We start from the raw sequence: 22,793 nt of genomic DNA on the forward strand, positions 1-22,793 counted from the left end.
GACTAAGCTGTGTGATCTGTCCTCTGTGCACTCTAAATTTCAGTCGGTCTCATCTTCACTCTCCATTCACGTGTGATCTGAGAGACCAAGACAGTTGCCCCTTCATCAGCTAAGATGGACTGTAAGGTTAAAGAAACAAAAGTTACCCAGGGGTCGAGGATTCAGGGCTTGGCTGGCATCACAACCTCCTAAATTCCTACAGCTACAGGAAAAGCCACACCCTTGTTAGTCTCCCTAATAACAAGAATAATCAGGCGAAGTTTGAGACTCTTCCTAACTCTGATTTACAACCCAGACCCTGCAACTCTGATTGGACAGGGGACCAGGCTTCCAGGCATTCTTTCCTGATAAGCAAATGCAGACCCCAAGCCAGTTTCAGCAGCTTACAGGTGCTGCACACTAAATGTCATTGTGTCCTATAATTTGCCTTTTGATGTAAACAGCCAAATTTAGCACCTAATTTTAATGCTACAACTGTGCCCCAAAGTGAACATGGGATGTATGTTGGACATATGTTTACCCCTGGCACCTGCACTTAACTCCCCTCATAAATATGTATAGATTTTTCCCCAAAGCTTTCGGAATATATCTGACTCTATTGTGTAATATGGACCCTGGGAGGCATAAAACCAGCCTGCACTTTCCCTCTTTGAAGAGAGAGCACCTTCCATACACGCCAAAGACTGTCTCTTCCCGGTGTGCAAACTGATATTGCCAATAAAGTTCTTTTCTACTGTTCAGCCATCCTGGTGGTCTATTGTGTAACACATGGTAGTCTCATACTTTATGACAACAATCTATGCACAAGAAGACCGACTGGCCAGGCTGTTCCGAACAAGGCAGGGGCTAGGTCCCCCCATAGACCCCTTGTCTGAGCAATAAAGTCACGCATTCGACTCTCTCCTGGAAATCTCCAAGGGGACCCCAAACTCACCAGGTCCCATACAGAACTCCCTGCCTTCCCTTTCAAACTTGCCTCTTCCTTCATTTTGCCAGCTCAGTGCTGGGTGCCGTGACGCCCAGCCCTCACCCGCTGCTTCAACTTTACCCTTCCCCTTGTGCCCCACGACCCACTTGCTTCATCTCCTGCTCCACCAATTCTGCACCACCTCTCTTGTGACTCACAGCAGCTTCTTACCCTGCCTCCTCTGTCCAGCCTTGGTCACCTCTCAGTCTCCATCAAATCTCCATGCTCCAGCCTGAATGATCTTAGGATCTTGCAAAACTGCTGCTGTTTCTCCAATGTGCCATGTGTTTCACAGCTTCAGCCTTCTAGGAAAGCTGCAACCTCTCCCTGGAATGCCTCCCTGTTTCACTCCATCCTCCCTGCCCCCTTCCTCATCTTTCAAGTTCCTGTTCAGTCTCTAGCTCCTCTTGGAAGCCGTCCTTCCCCTCCTCTAGAGCCCTCCCATCAACACATCTCCATGGGAAGTTCTCAGCCCTGGCTCCTGCAGTTCTCTGAGTGCATGCTAGACAGCACCTGTCATATTGATTTGCGTCACACCTGCCATTTCTAGTCCGAGTGGGGTTGATCCTGTGGCTCCCAGCTCTCAGCCCTCTAATGTGGGGACTTATAGAGCCCCACCAGGATGTCGCCTACTTAATTCTTGAGATGCTACATACACTCAGAAGAGGGGTTTGACTCCAACTACACAAGTCTCTCTGGTCTCATCTGCAATACATTTAGCAAAAACTCCTCAGAACGAGTGCATTTGGGTGCCTTACTTCCCTCAACCCCAGTGAAGATAAACAATTTCCCTTTGTGATCACATTCCTTTGGAGATGTGGTCAGCTTGTGGGATAGGGGAAGAGACAGAGTGCCAGCGCCCATGCTGCTGTATTTCCCTACAATGTGCAGTTGGATTTACGGGTTCACGTCTGTCTTCCTCAACAATTCCGAGAGAAGGGGCCATGACTTCATCATCTATGTGCCTCCAGAGCTGATCCCCCTGTCTGATATATGCTAGAGACTCTGCATTTTTGCTTAGGGAGTTCATTTTCAAAAGCAACATTTTACCAAATCTCTTCATCTCATGCATTTGTTTTACTTGCAAGAGAATACAATGGTCAAATTAAGTGACAGACAATTACAGAGGGAGTCAAGAGCAAAGGATTCAGCCCAGCACTTGTAAGCAAAAGATCGATGCCCTCATACACTGAACTGCTGGAGTTATTTAAACTCTCTAAGCCTGCTTTCTCATTTGGAAATCACTGATAATACTATTACTCATCCCAAAGAGCCATGAGGATTAAATGGGCAAATACACACAAGGTGCTTAGAATGGGGCTGGCTCAAAGTAAATGCTCAATAAATGTTAGTTATTATTATTACAACTGATATATTTTCTAATGGGCCTTCTCGACTTCATTGGTGTGTACCAAAAAGAGCAGGAGGAAAGTAGAAATAGTCTTTCAGGAGCATATCTGGGTTAAATTATGTGACCTTCCTCTGCACTCTGCTACGGAGCTCCCACAAAACCCTCCATCTATCTCTTGCAGAGCACTTACTACCCTCTGATGTCCTCATCTGGAAGCAGTCGTTATCATGATGGATATCAGGTATGTCCATCCAATCTTCCAAGCTTTTGCTACCCCAGCTGCAAAACACCATCATGATATGTACTATGTTACGTTATGTTATGTTATTTATTTATTTATTTATTTATTTATTTATTTATTTTTTGAGACGGAGTCTCTTCCTGTTGCCCAGGCTGGAGTGCAATGGCACGATCTTGGCTCACTGCAGCCTTTGCCTCCTGGGTTCAAGCGATTCTTCTGCCTCAACCTCCCGAGTAGCAGGATTACAGGTGCGCGCCACCACGCCCAGCTGAGTTTTGTATTTTTAGTAGAGACTGGGTTTCACCATGCTGGCTAGGCTGGTCTTGAACTCCTGACCTCAGGTGATCCATCCGCCTTGGCCTCCCAAAGTGCCGGGATTACAGGAGTGAGCCATCGCGCCCGGCCCCTATGTACTTTAAAATTACAAAGGATCTTTACTCTTAGAGGCTCACTATTTTCAGCTTTAAGTGTGATCTCATTTGTCTTTTGTGTGTAGCTTCGATGCAGGTACATGATCAAGTATAATTGCTCAGTGCTTTAGGTCACACGCTATTATGTACTGAACTGAGAATTCTGGTCTTTTGATTCTCTGGACACTGACTCACCTATTTAGCTAGGCTGATTCACCCTCCACAATTCAAACCCCCAGAATGCGTTTATAGAGATGCTGAGGATGTCCACATAACTGAACCTGATGGGGACAAATTCCATATAAACAGAAAGCAACAGAAGTATAATATACTCTCATCAATTGAAAAAAATATCAAGAATTATCTTCCTCAGTAGCAAATGAAATAAGAAATAGCAAACTTCTTCATTTAATAAAATGTTTGGATAGCATTTGTATTACTATAATTTAGTGGGAGATGGCTCAGTATTGGGGGAGAGTCTCACAGAATTAAAATAACAATAGTCATCACTTGTATCAAAACCTCTCACATGTGGAAGAAAGAGCACAGATTAATCAAAGTAAATTTGGGAATGAGAAACAAAGCATTCAATGGGTTCCAATTACATCTGCTCAGCCAAATTTGGTAAACATCAATTCAGAAAAATTTTGGCAAATTAAGCTACACCAATAGCTTTTGCATTTCTTTATGAGATAGAAAGGTTTCTTAGGTAAAAGTGACTGCTGTTAAAAGAAACATATAAAAAAAACTTTTTCACAATGTGCACAGAAGAAAGATGATAACTAGTAAAAAAATCACATAGGCGGGTAGCGTTTTGCTTTGTTGCTAAGACTTCTACTAAGTAGTATAATAAAGAGGTTAAATATTAGCTTTCACCAACAAAAATGGTCTCAAAAGTGAATTAAAATAGTAAGTATGGGCCAGGCGCAGTAGCTTATGCCTGTAATCCCAGCACTTTGGGAGGTTGAGGTGGGAGGATCACTTGAGCCTACGAGTTTGAGACCAGCCTCAGGAACAATGCAAGACCCTGTCTCTATTTTTTCTTTTTTTAATTAGCTGGGCATGGTGGCACACACCTATAGTTCCGGCTACTCGGGAGGCCAAAGTGGAAGGATCACTTGAGCCCAGGATGTCGAGGCTGCAGTGAGCTGTGATTGCACCACTGTACTCCAGCCTGGGCGACAAAGCAAGACCCTTTTCAAAATAATGATAATAATAATAAAGTATAAATTGAAGATAATATTTTAAAATAACCCCTACAATACAGTGACAAAGGAAACCGAAGGCTAACAGTCAACCCTCAGTCAGAACTAGAGATGAAGGAGGCTTCGTGGACAGACCAAGTGCTGCCCTCCTGCCTGCCAACATTAACAACACTCTGCACTTTCCCCCAAAAAACCAACAATTGTGTTGAAGTTAAACCTTGAAATATAGAAAATAAAACACCTGGGATGACATTATTAATCTTCTGACACAAATTTTAATAGGTTACATGAATAGATAGTCCCACTAAGGCATAGCCCTGGTCAAGTTACACTATTACTTAAGAAAGCTGTCCCAGTGTTTGTTGAGTTAAAGCCTAATTCTTAACCTGTTATTTAAAAGCCTCCGTGTATTGAGTTCAAGTTGCCCCCTTCACACAGCACGACTCTCAGTGGAGTCCCAGCTTCTTAACCTGTTATTAAAAAGCCTCCGTTTATTGGGTTCAAGTTGCCTCCTTCACACAGCATGACTCTCAGCGGAGTCCCAGCCTGCCTGGACTTTTCTCGATTTGCTGAAGGTTCCCTGAATATCTGTCTCTATGGCTCTGTTCACGCCATTCCTTCTGTTTCTGAGCTCTGCCATCTCCACCCAAGCACAATTACCATCTTTCAAAATCTTTCTCATGCTTCATGAGGTCCTTAAAAAATCCTGAGAAAGAGTGGGTGTTACTAGTTACTCACCTAATAATATTAAAAATAGTCATCACATTAATTATTGTAATGAACTCTCATAGACACTTTGACTTATGTTATCTCCATAAACCCTTCCAGTAGCTGTCAGGTGGACAGGACAACTATGGTAGTTATCTCCATCTTACTAATTTATAGATTTTATGGCTGGGGCTCAGCAAGTTTAGGTGACTTGCCTATGGTTACAAAGTGCTTGGAGGGCCTGAATTCAAACTCAGGCCTCAGATTTCAGTCCCTTTCCACAGCATCCTACCACCTGCCAGATCTACCGTCTTCAGCCGTATTCCAAGCGCATGTCTGCCATGCTTTCTTCTTACCTACTTTTCACTTTCATTTTTCTCCTTCCAGAATCCATAGAATTAATAGCTCAGATGGGGACAGGTACGGGTAGACTTTCTCCTAGATGGGAAAGCTCCCCTCTTACAGGACAGAGCTCTCACCAAAGCGACATACAAATAAAATAACTTCTGATGTTGAATATGAACTTTTCCCCTTCAGCTCAGGGTGCTGCCACCAGTACTGATGTGAAGAAGGGAGAAAAGTGGGTGAGGAGGGAGGAGGGAGGAGGGCCAAGGTCTGTGAGTCTCACCAAGTCTGGATCCTCGGGCCCCAGCTGGCCCACCTCCCTCTGTGCTTCCAGTCTCTGTGAGGTGCCTCCTGGCTGCAGCGGGCAGGCTCTCACTGATGTAGGACACAGCCTTGCCATCCACCACGGAGTTCAGCCAGTCATAGAAATACTGTTTAAAAAGGGGTTAGGCTTTCCATCAGCTTTTAGCCCACATTACAGCTGAACTACCAGGCATGTGCTAGGTGACTGTTGCCCACCGTGGAAATCTGTCATGCATAACAGGATTCCTACATTTTCAGAGTCCCAACAACTAATGACTTTAAAATTATTGAAGTCACTTTTGAAATGACTATGGATTTATTTTAAGTTCTTTTTTTTTTTTTTGAGGGTAAGAGTAGGGGAAGGTCAATTGTGGTAAAAACAATAATTATATTAAAACTCATCAAATATTCTATTAATTTGGTGTGAAAGTAATTTGCAGTTTTTGCCATTAAAAGTAATGGAAATTTTAAAAAAGGCTGGGCATGGTGGCTCATGCCTGTAATCCCAGAATTTTGGGAGGCCAAGACAGGCGGATCACCTGAGGTCAGGAGTTCAAGACCAGCCTGATCAACATGGCTAAACCCTGCCTCTACTAAAAATACTTTTTAAAAAAACTTTGCCATTAAAAGTATTGGCAAAAACCACAATTACTTTTGCACCAACCTAATAATCCCACCTCGCCGTACTTTCTGTTGCCTTAGTGCTCTCTGTGGCGTCATTACGCTTTCAGTTGTTCAGGCAACTGCCTTACAACTAATTCTGATTTCTGAACAAATCCTTAGCAGGTATCTTGATCATCGAAGATGTCAAAAGGAAAAATGGAAATAGTATATACTTGGATGTCCCAGACACTCTTACTCTAAGTCCACGAGCAGGAGAAAAGAAAGGCTCACTTGCCTCTTTCCTCCTTGATCTCCACACAGAGGGTCATTCCCAGGTTGGTTTCTTTGAGGGGGATCTGCTGGAGGCTATGAAGTATCATTTTGGAGAAACTCTTCTGCCAGGGTTCCATAAATCAAAATGCTGGCATGGGAGTGGGGTCAGGCTTGGTTCCTTTCCTGCTCCCAACTCCTCCTTTCTAGACCTCAGCTCTCCCACAAGCAGCTGCCCTGGGGAAGAATCCTTGAAAATGTTGTAATCACCCACAATCTGCTGGTATTATTTTGGGAACTGAATGAGATAAGGTATGAGGAAACTCCATAAACTCCTACGTGCATTGCACAGATTAAACGAGTTAATATGTATAAAACAGAACAATGCCCAGCACATAGTAAGCCTTCTATATGTGTTTATTTTCATTATTTGAAATGCTAAACAATGTTCCACAATTGGAAAAATGGCTGTCCAAATCATAGATATTCTTTCTCCTTCTTTCTCAGGATCCTTGGTATTTATGACCTAATGTTCTATGATTACAGTATCCACGATTTCTGATTATAGTGACTATGCATCCATTCACTCATTCATTCATTCAACAAACAGTTACTAGAGCTACTAGGCACTAAGTGTCTTAGGACACTGCAGTCAGCCAAAGAGACAAAACCCATCCTTTGTGCAGAGGTCCAGATGCACGAGACAGACAAGAAAGCAGAAGAATATAATATGAAATACACCAGGTGACTCCCATGAAACAAACTAAGCAGAGGAGAGAGGTGGGGAGTGCTGGGTGGGGTGGCAGGGAGGGCTTCGCTGGTCCTGAAGGGTCTCTGTGAAATGACGTTGAGTAAAGACCTGCATGAGGAGAGGACTGAGTCACACAGACAATGGCAGGTGAGCGTTCCCGGCCGAAACATGGGTGTGAGGTCGGAGCTGCCAAGCACATTCTGGGAAGGGGGATGGGCTGCGTGGAGTTGAGCAAGGGGTAGAGAAGACAGATGAGGTGGGTGTGCCCATGGGGCTGTCCACAGGCCATGGTGAGAACTTGGAGTTCAGGTAGGACACCGCCCAAGGGGTCTACGTGCTGTCTTCAGCTTTGAGTGCAGAGCAGACTTATTTACACCTAGAAAGGGGGTACCCTGGTCCCTGTGTTGAGAGGACTGTAAGGAGCAAGTGCAGAAGAAGAGAGACTACTGGGGGCGACTTCACTCTTCCAGTTGATGGTCAGAGGGCACCAGCAGAAGGACCCTGGCAGCGCGCAGGGATTCCGATATCTCTTGATGGGATGTACCAAGCCACTGAAGATGAGGGGAGGGAAAAGGAGGAGCAGGGTGGCCTCAAGGTTTGGGGCCCCAACCCATGGTAGGAGGCCATCCCCATTCACAAGATGGGAGCACTGCGGGAAGAACTAGATGGCATGAGAAGATGAGACATTTTATTTTGGACACGTTAACTTTGAGATATGGAGAATACAGTTGATAGCTTTTCTGAATCAAGAATTAAGACACATGAACTAAGGATGTAAAAGTTGTATTTTCAGCAGCCAGGTACTGAAACTTCTTGGGCAAGTGGGTACTTATTGGGAATCATGGGACTAGATATTTGAGGTCTATGTCATATAATTTCCATATCTAGAAAACAGCAGGCAGTAAAAGATATAAAAACTGTAATGATGATGATGTTGGTTATGAGGACAACAGCACCCATCACTTACCGAGCAGTTGCTAATCATGGTCATTATGAGAAAGCTCATATTTTCCCTCCCTGTGTTTTCAAACAGAGAGGCTTGCATCCCTCTAACCTATCCTCACTCCTCATCCCTGCACCCCAGGAAGAAGAGTGATTGATCTGATGGATAAGTTTGTAAAAGAAAATAAAATCTCAGGCCCCCCAAACCCGTTATGCCAAGGGGAGAGGTAAGCCTGGAAGCCAAGTCCTGCCACCGTGCCACTCTTTTTCCCCAGGAGACAGTGGTCACTTCACAACCCTGTGTCACAGCATTCTACGTAAGCCAGGCTCCCACAATGACAAAAGGCCCCGAGCTTCTCCCAGATGGCCACCGTCACACACTGCTTACGAGGAAATTCCTTTCTGGCCCCTAAATCCTTCAGGATCCACATTCCCCTACAAAACAAGCCTATGCCGATTGCAACCCTAGGACTGCAACCTAAGCTTAACTTCTAAAACTGAGTTCTGTTTTAGGAACTCAACTGACAATGTTGATTTCAAGCTCATCTTCCCAGGTACAGAAGAAGGGCCAGCTGAGATCAGTCACTCTTCTCCTGACTCTGAGGCAGGTGCATAATGGATTTGTTCCTCTGCTCCCTGTTCTCACACATTTACCTTATCTTATGTAAGACATGGATTTGGTAAGTGCTAATTAGAGCCTCACTGCCTCCCTCCTCCCTCTTTCCTCCTGCTTGCCCCCTCTCCTTAAGCACCGAGGTCCTAAAACCCTCTTTGGAAAGCACAGGTCACAGGTGCTTTTGGGGCTGGTGTTTTTCCCGGGTGTGTCCTCAAACTTTAGCTCAATAAACCTCAACTGATAGAGAAACTTGCCTCAGTCACTCATTTTTTGGTTAACATGAGTGAATAAACCGTTCCCACCCATCTCCACCCTCCTCTTCTCATGTTGCAGGATCTGCTGATCTGCAGAACCATTTCTGCACTATTCTTGGCCATGTCATAGGCTGGGGTGGGGTGGGGGCGCATCCTCCTCGGTTGGCAGGGGTGAGAGGGTCCCTGACACAGTCCAACATCGCCTGGGACGCTGTGAACAGACGACCAACTTATTTGCCTGAACGTTTTAGCCATCTCCATCGATCTGGCCTTTGTTATAACTGGTGGACATGCTTCTCCATCTCCCTGTCTCCTTATCTGCCTCTCCGTTTGTTCTAAGCACAAGCATAGCCAAGAGGGCTTATGTGTTGGATCTCCCACAACCCACAAAACTGTGCAAAGGACTCACAGTGAGTAAGCAACAGCACCTGAACCCAGCTTTGGTGGCTAAGTGTCTCCACCCAAACTAATACGTTATTTCTTGTTAGCAAATGTCTTTGAAGGTTAGGTCAGGGAGGACATGAATGCATAGAGTTTTCGCTGTAGACTGTTTCTGTCTGCTCCCACCTGTCCCTACTTGCAAAGGACATGTTATGACTGTAGGGACAGGCTTTCCTGGCAACTTGCTTAATTATCTGAAGCACTAATAGGATGTTTCTCCTTGTACCTGGGGCTTAATGATCTTTCTTTCTACTCCATGGCTGTGGTTTGAAGAATGAAGAATTGGGTGATATAAACATAGATGGAGTTTCTCGGAATACACTAAGTTTTCTTCTGGATGTCAGGGCGCCTGTGCCTATCTGGGTAATTTTCTCAGCATGTCATAAGCCTGTGCAATTCCCTCCAAGCTTCTGCCATTCATGCCTTTAGAAGTGGCTGATTGGGATCAATGAGGATTTCTATGGACAAAGTCTAGAAAGAAGCTAACTTCATCAGATAAAGTTGGGAGGAACTGAGCCTCCCTGGCATCATTTTCTAACCATGGTTAGGATAATCACTTACTAGACACAAAGATGCTGCCTTCTGTAGGAGTCAATGGAAATGTAGGACTCTGCTTCTTGTGTCAAAATTTACTCTGAAAAGACAACCTTCTCTCTGACTCTACCATCTTGTGACCCAGCAGCTCTAACTGAGATGCTGGATCCCTTGCAGTCCTCCTGACATTTCTTCCTGTCATGTAGGTGCTCAGTGAGGAAGAGCACACCACCCAAAACAGGGGCGTCAAGTTGGGGCCAGGGACTCAGGTGCTCTGGTCAAAGGGTACCTAGACTGAGAAGGGGATCTAAAGCCCCTGGGCATGAGGCTTTGCCGTTCTCGAACCTTTGCATGGCCGAGTTCAAAAAGGCACAGAGACCCAGGAAGGAGTTAACATGTGAAGGAGCTTGCAGTTTGTAAATGTTGGTGTCATGGAGTATAGGCCAGCTCTATCAGTTTCCAAGCTGTACAGTCTTGGACAAGTGACTTAATCTTTCTGTGACTACATTATCATATCTGCAAAACAAGGTATATAATGGACCCACTTCATCAGGGTCTATGAAGGATTGGGTCTCTGTCTGTGTTGTGATGATTTAATGAATTAATCCATGGAAAATGCGTATGACAGTGTTTGGTGGAAAAGATGGCTACGATGATCACACCACACTTTTCTAAAACATCCTTAGAAATTCTCCCTCATGAAAATACCATAGGAATTTGTTTCATGGGTCATCAGACATGGCCCAGAACACCTCTGAACCACTTGCCAGGGGGATGAAGTGACACACACATTTGTTTTTTGCTGTTAGTCATGAAGCATTTGGAATATCTGCCTACTATATTGCAAAGCACTGCACTGGATATGCATATGGGACAGGGTCATGTTCTCAACACATTATGGGGTAGGTATGGGGCAAACCTCTCCTTCCTAGAGCGCGGTCAGAGAAGGAGCCTTCGAGAGCCTGGGCTCCACTTTCTTAACCTTTGATCCCATGAATAGAGACATGGCTGGTTCCCATGAACTTGGCGTCAGAGTCAGAGCAAGAAATGGCAAAGTGAGCTGTCACCCTTGGGTACACCAGTAGCAAAAACACTCCTGTCCTCCTATGCTGCTGTGACACCACACCCCACTTCCTCCTGCGGGCGTGTGACACTTTTCAAAGAAAATACAGTATTTGGTAGTATCAATACAGCAAGCGGAAGTAGCAGTGCTCAGTCCGCAGTGAGCTAACAGTTTTATAGAGAATACTCTACGGAAGCCTGCATGTGCCGGCTCTGCCCGGCAACGGGGGACAGGGCTATCACAGTCACAGGAGGGTTGCTGCAAATAAAGGGACAGGGTGGACTAGGGAAGGGCACCAGGGGAAGAGAAAGAAAGTGCAGAAAGAAAGAGCTGAGTCTGTCTGGGTGGATATATGCGTTTAGGGCAACGTGAATTGCTCACATCCAGTTGCAGTCAGAAATGCCGCCAGCTTACAAATGCAAGTGTCGTCAAAACTTGGTTGCAGTTGTTTGGGGTTTAGAATCCATAGAAACTCTAAAATTAGGTAATACTTAGGTTCCTAGGCCAGCCCCTTCACTGACCGTTCATCTGCTAATTCAGAAAGGAGCCAAAATTAATATATGAAACTGACCACCCATTGGCATTGTTCTAGCTTACGGGAGTCTCTATTTTTCTTCCTCACTGTGACGTTTCAGATTTACTGTAGGCTGAGTATCCACTGGAGGCCTAATTTCTGAATTCAAAAAAACTATTAAGTTGTTTTATGATGTGAGAAAAGGACATCTGTACTCTCACCTGTCAGCAGGGTGGAGCCCGCATGGTTCTCAGAGATGGTCCTGGAGAAACAGCAACATCAGCATCCCTGAGACCTCTTTAAAAATGCAAATCCTGCAGCCCCACCCAGAGCTGCTGGGTGAGAAGCTCTGGGGTGAGGATGGAGCTTTAGCAAGGCCGCCAGGGAACGGATGCATATTGAAGTTGGCAAAGCTGCCCTGGAGTCGGCTCTGCCAGGCCAGGCCAGCAGCTTTCTCGTTTCTATTTGCTCAGAATCCAGCACAGTGCCTGGTGGTTCTAAATCAGTGGTTCTCAGAGGGTGATGTTGCTCCTAGAGGACATTTGGCAATGTCTGGAGACAGATATTTTTGGTTGTCACAAATGGTGGGAGGGTGTGCTTCTGGTATCTAGTAGGGTGAGGTCAGAGATACAGCTCAACAACCTACGATGACAGGCTAGTCCCCCAAGCACCCCCCCAAAACCAATAGTGCTGAGGCTGAGAAACCCCGTTCTAAATAAATGGCAATGCCGAGAATATCTCCCCAACCCATTCCTCACCACTTCTCATCACTTCCTCATGTTCAGTGAATTCTGGCCCCACCCAGAGAATGGAAGAAGGTAGATTGAGGGACTCTGTCTCTCTCTCTTTCCCATATTCCCTTCTCATTTAGGGACCACACGTGGCACAGGAATTGACCATGTAAGATGTTCATAATAAGCATCTTTGGAGTAAGTAAATGGATGAATCCATTATAATAAGACAGGAAATAAATCAGTTAGTGGATCTGTTTTTTTTTTTTTTTTTTTTTCATTTTGAAAGCTGAAAGTGCCCTTATTGATCTAGTGGTCTGCCCTCTCATGTAACAGAAGAGAGAACTGAGGCTCAGAAAATTAAGGTGAGTGATCAAAGCTATCTACCTAATTAGCAGCAGGCAGGGATTAGGAGCCAGTTCTCCCAGCGCCTCCCTCAGTCCTCTTTTGGCCCGGCCAGTGTTTGACTCTTCCGGGCATTACTCAGTGAGGATCTGATTTGAATAGGTGATTGGATTTGCTCATGCACAGAGTATTAATATTACATATGCTGAAGGATTGTTTAATCGGCCAGATGTCGGACCCTATCAGACTTAATGCTTGTGACTTGTACTGATTTCTGAGCAGTGTACCAGCATCCAGTGCAGTAGCTGGCATTCAATCAGCCAGTGGCCGGGTGAAATGCTCATTCTTCATACTTTAAAAGGGGCTTTTCTATATTCATCATATGCATATAATATGAAGAGATTAAAAGCTTAGCTTCTTTAAGAAAAACATGGTTTAAAAACAGTACTTGGTTATGGGATACATAATTGGCAAATGTCAAGCTTCTACTTTACTTGGTGAATTTGTCCTGAGCCATTCAGATTATTTTGTGACAAGAGACATTGCTTGAAATGTGCTTCAGTCTACAGTCATCCCACCCCGACTGCACCCAATCTTGACATGTGCTTCAGTCTACAGTCATCCCACCCCGACTGCACCCAATCTTGACATGTGCTTCAGTCTACAGTCATCCCACCCCGAATGCACCCAATCTTGTCTGAAACGTACTTCAGCCTGTTCTTACAAGACACCAATCTCTCAAGAGAACATGACAGCATTTTTTAACTGCAATTTCATTATTCTCCAGAGCAGAAGGTAGATGGAGTGAATACCTTCATTTTTAAAAGGAGTCCATTATAGATTAGTGGCAAATAACTAATAGGCAAGAACACTTTACAGTTTACAAATAGCTTTTCAAAGATGAGAATAACTAAGAGGCTGCTAAATCTAAGAGATATTGGTAATTTATTTCTTCATTGGCCCTTTACCACAGAGTTAAAGAAGCACTATTCTGTGGATCCTGTTTTACTGCAATACTTGCTAAATTGCAATCTATTCTAATTTTCTATTTTTTTCATATTCTCCCCTGAATCTAAGCTCTATGACTTGAAAAGTAATGTTTAGATTTTGTTTTTTTAAAAAATAGGTTTTATTTTTTAGAGCAGTTTTAGGTTCACAGTAAAATAAGAAGGTACAGAGAATTCCCACTTAACCCCTGTGCCTACAGATGCCGAGCTCCTCCCATTATCAACATCCCCCACCAGAGCTGGGGATGAGTCTACATTTGCATGTTATTATCACCCAAAGTCCATAAGTGAACCTCAGGTTCACTCTTTTTTTTTATTTTTTTGAGATGGAGTCTTGCTCAGCTGCCCAGGCTGGAGTGCAGTGGCACGATCTCGGCTCACTGCAACCACCATCTCCCGAGTTCAAGCGATTCTCCTGTCTCAGCCTCCCGAGTAGCTGGGATTACAGGCACTCACCATCATGCCTGGCTAATTTTTGTATTTTAGTGGAGACGGGGTTTCACCACGTTGGCCAGGCTAGTCTTGAACTCCTGACCTCAGGTGATCCACCCGCCTCAGCCTCCCAAAGTGCTAGGATTACAGGCACGAGCCACCGTGCCTGGCCTGGGTTCACTCTTGACGCTGTACATTCTATGGATAATGAGATGGATCCACCATTACAGTGGATCACACAGAAGTTTCACTGCCCTAAAAATGCCCTCTGTCTCTTCATCCTTCCTTCTCCCAGCCCTAATAGGTATTAAAATAAAGATATTATAATGGGAATAATGTGGTTCTGGCAGCAAAAGAGATGGACAGGTTACCAGAACAAAACAGAATGTCCAGAAACAGATCCAATTACATATAAAAGTTTTGTGTTTAAAGAAGATGGTATTTAAACTCAACGGGAAAGGGAAAGATTGCTTAATGAATGAGACTGTGTCTACCAGCTAAAACCTATATTAAAGCTAATATAATACTAAATTCAGACAGATTGAAGATATTCATCCAGAAATAAAACTGCTAAACCACTAAAAGTACTAGGTAACATAGATCAATAATTATGCCCATTTGGAATTAGGAATGACTTCTTAGATATGATCCCACAGACAAGCCCCACAAAGGTAAACATTTCCAAACTATTTTACATAAAACTTGTGTGTTATTAATACACGTAAAGCTGGGAGACATAATTGCAAAATATGTGGCAAAATATTTAATTATTTAAATATCATTAAAAAGGGCAAATCCCCTAATGAAAAAATGGGCAAAGGCTAACAACAGGCAATTTACAAAAGAAAAGTTATCAAGGGCCAATAAAACAAGTTCCATTTTACTAGAAATAAAAGATAGGTAAATCATCCAGGTCTTTAATCCCTTCTCTGTGATTCCAAATGCCAAAAAGCTCTAAAAATAGAAAAAAAATTATTCTGTGATATAAACTAATTTTGTAGCAAAATCCAAAGTCTGACATGAAGCTCTTTACAGTCTATTTATTCTACTGAACATGACTCTTAATATCCTTCCCCAGTACATAGCTTTTTGGGAAAATTTTGTAATATACAGCATATAACTTTATTACCTTTATAAAATATGAATTATGAAGCAGATCTCGCCATAGCAATTTGGATAAGAGACCTCTACAAGCTTTATAGAAGGAAGTGTGTATTAAATGACTTTAAAGTGATAAGGAAAGTGTAAGAAAATATACTTATAAGACTGTTCATTGCAGCACAGTTTAATAATAATAAAACTAGAAACAGCCTGAAGATTCAAAAATAAGATATTGTTTAAATATATAATGGCATGTAACTATAATGGAATATTTTATAACCAGTGGCTTATTACTTATTGAAAGAAAGATATTTACAGAATATACTTAAAAGTTAAATAGAAACATATATATATATATAAACTCATTACAAAGATAAAAATCTGTCAGTGGGAAAAAATTTGGAGTAAAATGCTATCTTTCAGTATACTGGATATTAGTTGATTTTAACTAGTTCTTTTTGGAATTTGCAATTCAAATTTAAAAAAATAATTCTGTGTAACAAAAAGGGAAAATGTTTTTCATATATTTATTCGGTTTGAAGTCCAAACAATTTTGTGAAGTAGGATGAATTGTTCCCATTATAAAGAAGGGAAAAATGGATGTGTACAGAAATTAACACGTTCTCCAAGGCTGCCGAGCTTGTAAGTAACCTGGCTCACTTCTGCTGACTCTGACACTAGTTTCTTTCCACTACAAGACCTCTCTGTTCACCTGGTCCCAGGTATCACCTGGCACCATTCGGATGCCCAGTTTTGATAACATTTGGTAATTTAACAAGTCTCTCTTTCACCTAATACCAACTTATCAGGAGTTCCATATGTGGAAAGTACTGTGGGTATCTAAGCCATAGTTCCTGTTTCCAAGAATCCTCCAATCCTCATAATGGGAGATTCCCAATTTAAGAAACAGTAAAAATTTATAACTTTACTAATAAGTTATTTGTTTAGGTCAGGGAATATACATTTTTTTCCATAGAAATGTTACCCATGATGTTAAATCTACATATGTATTAATACATTTTTTTTTCAGTACCAAATGGTGCTATGAAAATGCGAATGTTACCAGTATCAAAATGGAGTCACTTATGTCAAACCCCAAGTAAAAAGACCTGGGAGGTTACGAAGGAAGTAGGCAAGGAATTCCCCAAAACCAAAGTATTCCAGACAAGCTGCCGGCCTGACACGCCTGTCTCCAGCCATGCGCCAAGGCCACCTCCTGCACTGAGCGCTGTTTCAAAACAGCCCGTGTCCACCTCCCCTCTTGGTCTTTTGAAGTCTCCCCTCGCCGCGCCTCTTTAGACGCACCTGCGATCCATCAAAGCAGACAGATCCCGATTACAGTCCCCTGCTCTTCCCAAATAAGCTCTATGCTTTGGAAAGTCAGTCTGTCTGTCACTCATTTTAAGCTGACGAAACCAACTGCTGTGGATTTGCCATCGATCTATGAGGAAATGCCCCCAGCCTCCCACATGGAGTTCTAGGAGCACCACCCTAGGGCAGCCATGGCAGTGGATCACAAGCCCTCTTCCTTCCTACTGAGCAGTGGAGTCAGGCCCTACCCCTGGTTCTAGGTCACCCTTGGGGACAGTAGGAAGTAAGGGGGACCCTTGGAAGCAGATGTGCGTGGGGAGGTTTGTGTGTGTCCGTGGAATGAGGAGGATGAGGAGAATGGAATGTGTGAAACATGATCACCTGTGAGGGCATTTGAAGGTCCGGGCAGTGCATGGCTCTAATCCTCCACCTGCACTGAGCCTGGGTGGTCCCAGACACAGATTCCTTCAATGTCCCTTTGCTGAGGGGTATAACCCCCAGGGTGGGCCCAGCCACTTGCCACTGGCTGGAACATGGATGTGATGGTGTCAAATCACCTTGGCAGTGACCTTGGCGATGACCTTGGCTATGCCCTTGACTGCCTGAGCCCGGGCTCTGACATGGGAGGGACGTCCACTGTCTTCTTTCAGTCACTGTTACTTGGGAGCCCTATGACAGCAGCAGACTTGTAGACTAATGAATAGCACACCTCATAAGACTTTAGTAAGAAGCAGACAAGGCTATAACTGAAAACATGTTCTGGAAGATAAAAAATTACTCTAATAGTAAAATATGATTTTATTATTATGCTCTAAAAATCTCTTCCCCTTCTTCCGCTCCCCTTCTCCTCTTCCTCCAGCCAGTTCTCCCTGTTCTTCTCCCAGACAAAAATAGGATGAAGAGTGGTATCCAAATGGGGCACTGGGCTTCAGTGTCCTGTCCCAGCCCCACAGCTGATAGCACAAAACAACCCCAAATCATCTTCCCGACACAACACTTTCCTGAGGTTTGAAAATTTGAAATTCCAATAGGTTTTCTGGGTAAGAACCCTGGGAGAGAAAGCAGAATTAAAAACAGCCAGAGCATCTCCTCCATCTGTGTTTGCTTGCGAGCTGCAAGAGGAAGGAGAGGCTGGAGGCACCACCTTCCCTCCCAGAAACAAAACAATACCTACAGTACCTTTGGAAGAATACCCTTCCCCATCCCAGTTCTCGCTCTCCCAAGCCAGGGGCTCAGAGTAGCATGAGCTCTGGTGGGGCTGACGATGGAACAATTTGACAAGCATCAGGGACAGAAAGATGGGGTGCAGTGGGGGTGTCGGAGTGTGGCTGGTGGGGGATGCAGAAGAGGCGGTTTGACTCCTCTTGTTGGTTTTATACTATGGGCATTTGTTGAATGTTTGCAGGGAAGTTGGTGATTCTTTTTTTTATTTCTCGCTTTGTTTTCTAAAATAAAATTTCATCTTGTTCTAAAAGGACTGAAACCAATAAGCCATTTTGTTAATCTATACCTCAGTTTACCTCTTAAGGAAATAAATGAGGAGGACTAACAAAATCCGATGTTTATTCAAAGTGTTTTCACGTTCCATCTCTCCACTTTAATGCCACCATCTTGGGACATATCCAAGTTGGTCTCTTGTCCTTACTTTACAGATGTGGAAATGGGCTCAGAGAGGTGAAGACCTTTGCTCAAGGCTGCACAGCTTGTTCCAGCCCTGAGGGAACGGGAACTCAGGTGCCATAGAAGCTAACCTGAGGACATTGCACTGCCCAGGACCCCTTCCTTTCTCGGGATCTATTCTGAAAGCATTCACAGGTCTTTGAGCTCCTGTAAGCTAAGTGCTGTTCTGTGAGGATTTTTAATGGCACCTGGCTGAGTTGGTTATGGTGAGATCTTCGTCAGGAGACCTTTGGCTCCCACTGAGCTCTCTTCGCTGGTCCTTGCTGCAGAGATATGACGATTGACAGATCTTATTCATCTGACACTTCTCTGGGGCTCTCAAAGACACTTTCATCTCAGTTGCTCCAAGAAAAGAAGCCACACATTTTGACTTTGATATTTGCAAACTCAGGGCTAGGGAGGGCAAGCTAACTTTCCCCTTTTCTGGTTCCTCTTCCACAGCGCCCCCCTTCCCTGCACTTCCTCCTCCGAGGCCTCTGCAGTTTAGTGCTTCCTCACTGGGGATGGTTTGGAAATAAAAGCTAAGTGGCATGAAAAGAACATCTGGCCTCCTGCAAAACAGGAAGGAAAAGAAAAAGGGAAGGGAATTGCTCTCTTGGGGCTTACTGCCTCCAGGAGCAGGGAAAGCGGGACCAAGGCTCCTGCTGGCTTCCCCAAGGATGTGCCTTCTGTTCCAGCTGAAACACCCTTCATTGTGCCTCACTCTGTGGGCTCAGAAACAGGAGTAACTGCTGTAAGGTGAGGCCCACTGTGCTAGTTCCAGTGGTCCAACTCCCATTGCTGCCAGGACTGGAGCCTGGAGGTGGGTGACCTGGGAGGTGGCATTGTCAGAAGACGGGTATGCCAGCCTGGGCCAACCTGTTCATAACCAATTTCAGGTCTTTCCTTGCTGGACCTCGGGGAAGCTAAAGAAGCAAGGCTAGTTTTGTACTGGAGGCATTCCAGATAGGAATGACCTCTTAGCAGAGAGAGAGGAAACGTTTTACAGAAGCTGTTCCATTGGGAAATGTCACGACAAAAGCTGCACTTCAAATCTATCATAGGCATGGCTCAGTTTGAAGGACATGGGGAAAAGCTTTTTAAAACCAAGATGCCCCCTCCCTGGCTCCTCCTGCCTTTAGAACATCCAGTCGGCACTAAGATAATGGGAGCCTTTCCTTGCTCGGCTGTGACATCACATTGACATCACCAAAGTGACATAAGTCTGCCAGAGTTGTCCTAGTGCCAGCTGGTCATGGACTCTGGAAAGTCGGAGTTGGAATAAGACTGATTCTCCTAGTTCAGATTTTAAGCTGTTGACTTTTACCTATTTCCATACTCTCTAGAAATGAAGGACTTTGAATTTATTTATTCATTTATTTATTTTGTAGATGGAGTCTCGCTCTGTCACCCAGCTCACTGCAACCTCCACCTCCCAGGTTCAAGCAATTCTCCTGCCTCAGCCTCTGGAGTAGCTGGGACAGGTGCACCCCACCATGCCCAGCTAATTTTTTGTATTTTAGTAGAGATGGGGTTTTACCATGTTGCCCAGGCTGGTCTTGAATTCCTGAGCTCAGGCAATCTGCCCATCTCAGCCTCCCAAAGTACTGGGATTACAGGCGTGATGAATTTATTTTTAATAATTGAAAATGACATGACTAAGTATTAAGTGATGGTTCTCTTGCGCAAGGGTAGAAACCTTGGTGACTGTAATCCCTAGAGCCCTACTTTCCTTTCTGTTGGCCCTAACATTCTGCCTCACTATATTTTCACGACTCATCAGTGAATCGGAGAATGTTTCTGAGAACTTGGAGGATGCTGACTTTTCTAAATTCACCTATGTTGACCCTTTAGAGCAGGGGTCCCCCAGCCCCCAGGCCATGGACCAGTGGTGGTCCGTGGCCTCTTAGGAACTGGGGTGCACAGCAGGCGGTGAGTGGCAGGTGAGTGACCGTTCCTGCCTGAGCCCCGCCTCCTGTCAGATCAGCCACAGCATTAGAGTTTCACAGGAGCAGAAACCCTATCGTGAACTGCGCAAGTGAGAGATCTAGGTTGCACACTCCTTATGAGAATCTAATGCCTGAAGACCTGTCACTGTCTCCCATTACCCCCAGATGGGACCATCTAGTTGCAGGAAAACAAGCTCAGGGCTCCCACTCATTCTACATGATGGTGAGTTGTAATTATTTCATTATATGTTACAATGTAATAATAATAGAAATAGAGTGGACAATTAATGTAATGTGCTTGAATCATCCTGAAACCATTCCCCACCCCAGTCTGTGGAAAAATAGGCTTCTACAAAACTGGTCCCTGGTGCCAAAAAGGTTAGGGACCGCTGCTTTAGAGAACTCATCAGTGCAGCACTCTGCATCACAAATTGCATAAAATGTCTTTCTTGAGTACACTGTGAACACTCAGTTGTGCATTTAGCAATGCCCCTGCTTCTTTTCAAAATATAGTTCTAATTGGCTGAAAGTTCTTTCCTGCACTGAAATTTACCTCCTTGGATATAATTTCTTCCATTGGTCCTGATTCTGCCCTATGGTTACTCTGAATAAGTGGAATTCATGTAATGCCTCGGCCACAGGAAATCCCTTCAGCTAATTAAGGGTGGCCAGCACCCTCTTCTGCCTGTTCTTCTTGACAGTAAATGATAACTAAATTCCTTTAGTTATCTTTTCTTTGTCAGAGTTTCTAGACCTATGGTCTTGATCATCTTTGCCCAGACACACAAAGTTTGTCAGTTTGCTTTTTGTACTAGTTCTTGCTGCCAGGATACTCAGTCTATGTTTAATAACCTTTTTATTGTGGTAAAATATATACAATATAAAATGTATCATGCTAGCCATTTTTAATTGCACAGTTCAGTGACATTCATACATTCACATTGTTGTGCAACCATCACCACCATCCATCTCCAGAACTATTTTATCTTCCCAAACTCAAACTCTGTCCCCATTCAACACTGACGCCCCATTCCTCCCATTCACCAGCCCCTGATAACTGCTCGTCTACTTTCTATGCCTATAAATTTGACTACTCTAGGAACCTCGTATAAGTGGAGTCTTAGCGTATTTGTCCTTTGTGTCTGGATCATCTCACTTAGCATCATGTTTTTAAGGTTCATCTGTGTTGTAGCAGGTGTCAGAAAGTTTCATGCCTTTTTAAGGATGAGTGATATTCCATTGTATGAATATGCCCCATTTTGTTTGTTTGTTCCTCTGCTGATGAACAATTGGGCTGTTTCTAGTTTTTGGCCATGGTGAATAATGCTGCCACAGAGTTTAGTGTACAAGTATCTCAGTCCTCATTTTCAACTATTTTGAGAATACCCAGGAATGGAATTGCTAGGTCATGTGATAACTCTGTTTAACTTTTTGAGGAATCACTGCACTGTTTTCCTCAGAGTCTGTACCACTTCACATGTCCACCAGCAATTCAAGAAGGTCCCACATCTCCACAGCCTCACCAACACCACCTTCCCTTTTTTTGGTAATAGCCATCCTAATGGGTGTGAAGCAGAGCTTATTGATTTGTGTTGTATTTCCCTACTGAGGAAGGGCATTGAGCATCTTTTCATGAGTCTCAATATCATTACAATGCATATCCAGAATAATCAGTATTTCCAGAACTATTTGATCAGCAGAAGATAAAAGTTCTAGATGCACTGAAGGTCCATAAATGCAGACCATGAATGAACCGACTTTTGCAGACACTACATTCTACTGCCAACTCAGATAGAAATGTCAACTAACTAAAACCCCGGAGTCCTGTTCATCATAATGTTCTCATGATTTCCCCACCTGGCCCTGGACCAGTTAAGCTGTTGACTCTGCATAAAGGCTTTTGCCAAAGTCAGATGCGATTTTGGCGTTGGCCTAGCTTTTCAGTCTACATGATCATTTTGATTCTGCATTCTACTGACCCTTTGAGTTTTGTGTGGGTCTGCTATAAATTTGGCCTAACTTCTAAATCTTAAGGACATTTATTTCTAGAAATGCTGATGACTAGGGCAGAATCCAGTACCAAATTCTATGACCTGCCCCTAAAGACCCCCTTTCCCTGGATCTGAAGGAATCGTTGCCCCCTAGGTGCCCACTAGGTACTTTTCATGTTTCTAATAGGAGTGTTATGAGCCATTTTGTTAGCTATCTCATTGAAATCATGTTCTCTCACTGGTCTAATAATTCATTAGTCTGGGGACTCTACAAAAATGGAAACTAGGTGAATCTGGCATGAATTTAGTAAGTCCATGTTGAGACCTACTGATTACTTTTTATCTTTTTTTTATCAACTAAACAGGAATCCTCCTGCTATAATTCAAGCCCATTTCTCTTTGAGTGAACATTTAAAATTGCTAGATAGCATTCTCTTTGCATTGATTCTTACTGATGCTGCATATTAAAGCCACCTCCAAGCCTCCTCGTTTCCATATGAAGTAATATCTACTCTTTACTCTTTCTCTAATAAATATTCATATGCACATTTCAAATGATTTTTTTTCTTCTCTGTGGATAGCATCTGATTTTTATGTGACATGATTAAAACGCTGAGCCCAAAGCAATTCTGTGCTATTTAAGTTTAAGGTCAAGGAAAGCAATCACACCTTCTCAACACGTTCCTCAACTCTGTCAGAGGCAGGAGCCTGGGATGCACACATGGACCCCGGCTCTAACTGTGGCCAGT

The 22,793-nt window shown here is 43.8% G+C and overlaps 1 protein-coding gene across 5 annotated transcripts in view; it reads right to left on the reverse strand.

Annotated features, from left to right (window-relative positions):
• The window catches only part of PRKCQ (protein kinase C theta), a 153,512-nt gene that overhangs the window by 92,184 nt on the left and 38,535 nt on the right, over window positions 1-22,793 (reverse strand). The window contains exon 1 of one of the 5 annotated variants that reach the window (XM_063780412.1): window positions 2,509-2,532. The exons of the other annotated variants lie outside the window; for them this stretch is intronic. The gene's annotated coding sequence lies outside the window, so the exon portion shown is untranslated. Of the gene's footprint in view, window positions 1-2,508; window positions 2,533-22,793 lie in introns of those variants that run through there. 5 annotated transcript variants of the gene reach the window in all.

The sequence above is a fragment of the Pan troglodytes genome, chromosome 8 (genome assembly GCF_028858775.2).
Source record: "Pan troglodytes isolate AG18354 chromosome 8, NHGRI_mPanTro3-v2.0_pri, whole genome shotgun sequence".
Classification (NCBI taxonomy): Eukaryota; Metazoa; Chordata; class Mammalia; order Primates; family Hominidae; genus Pan; species Pan troglodytes.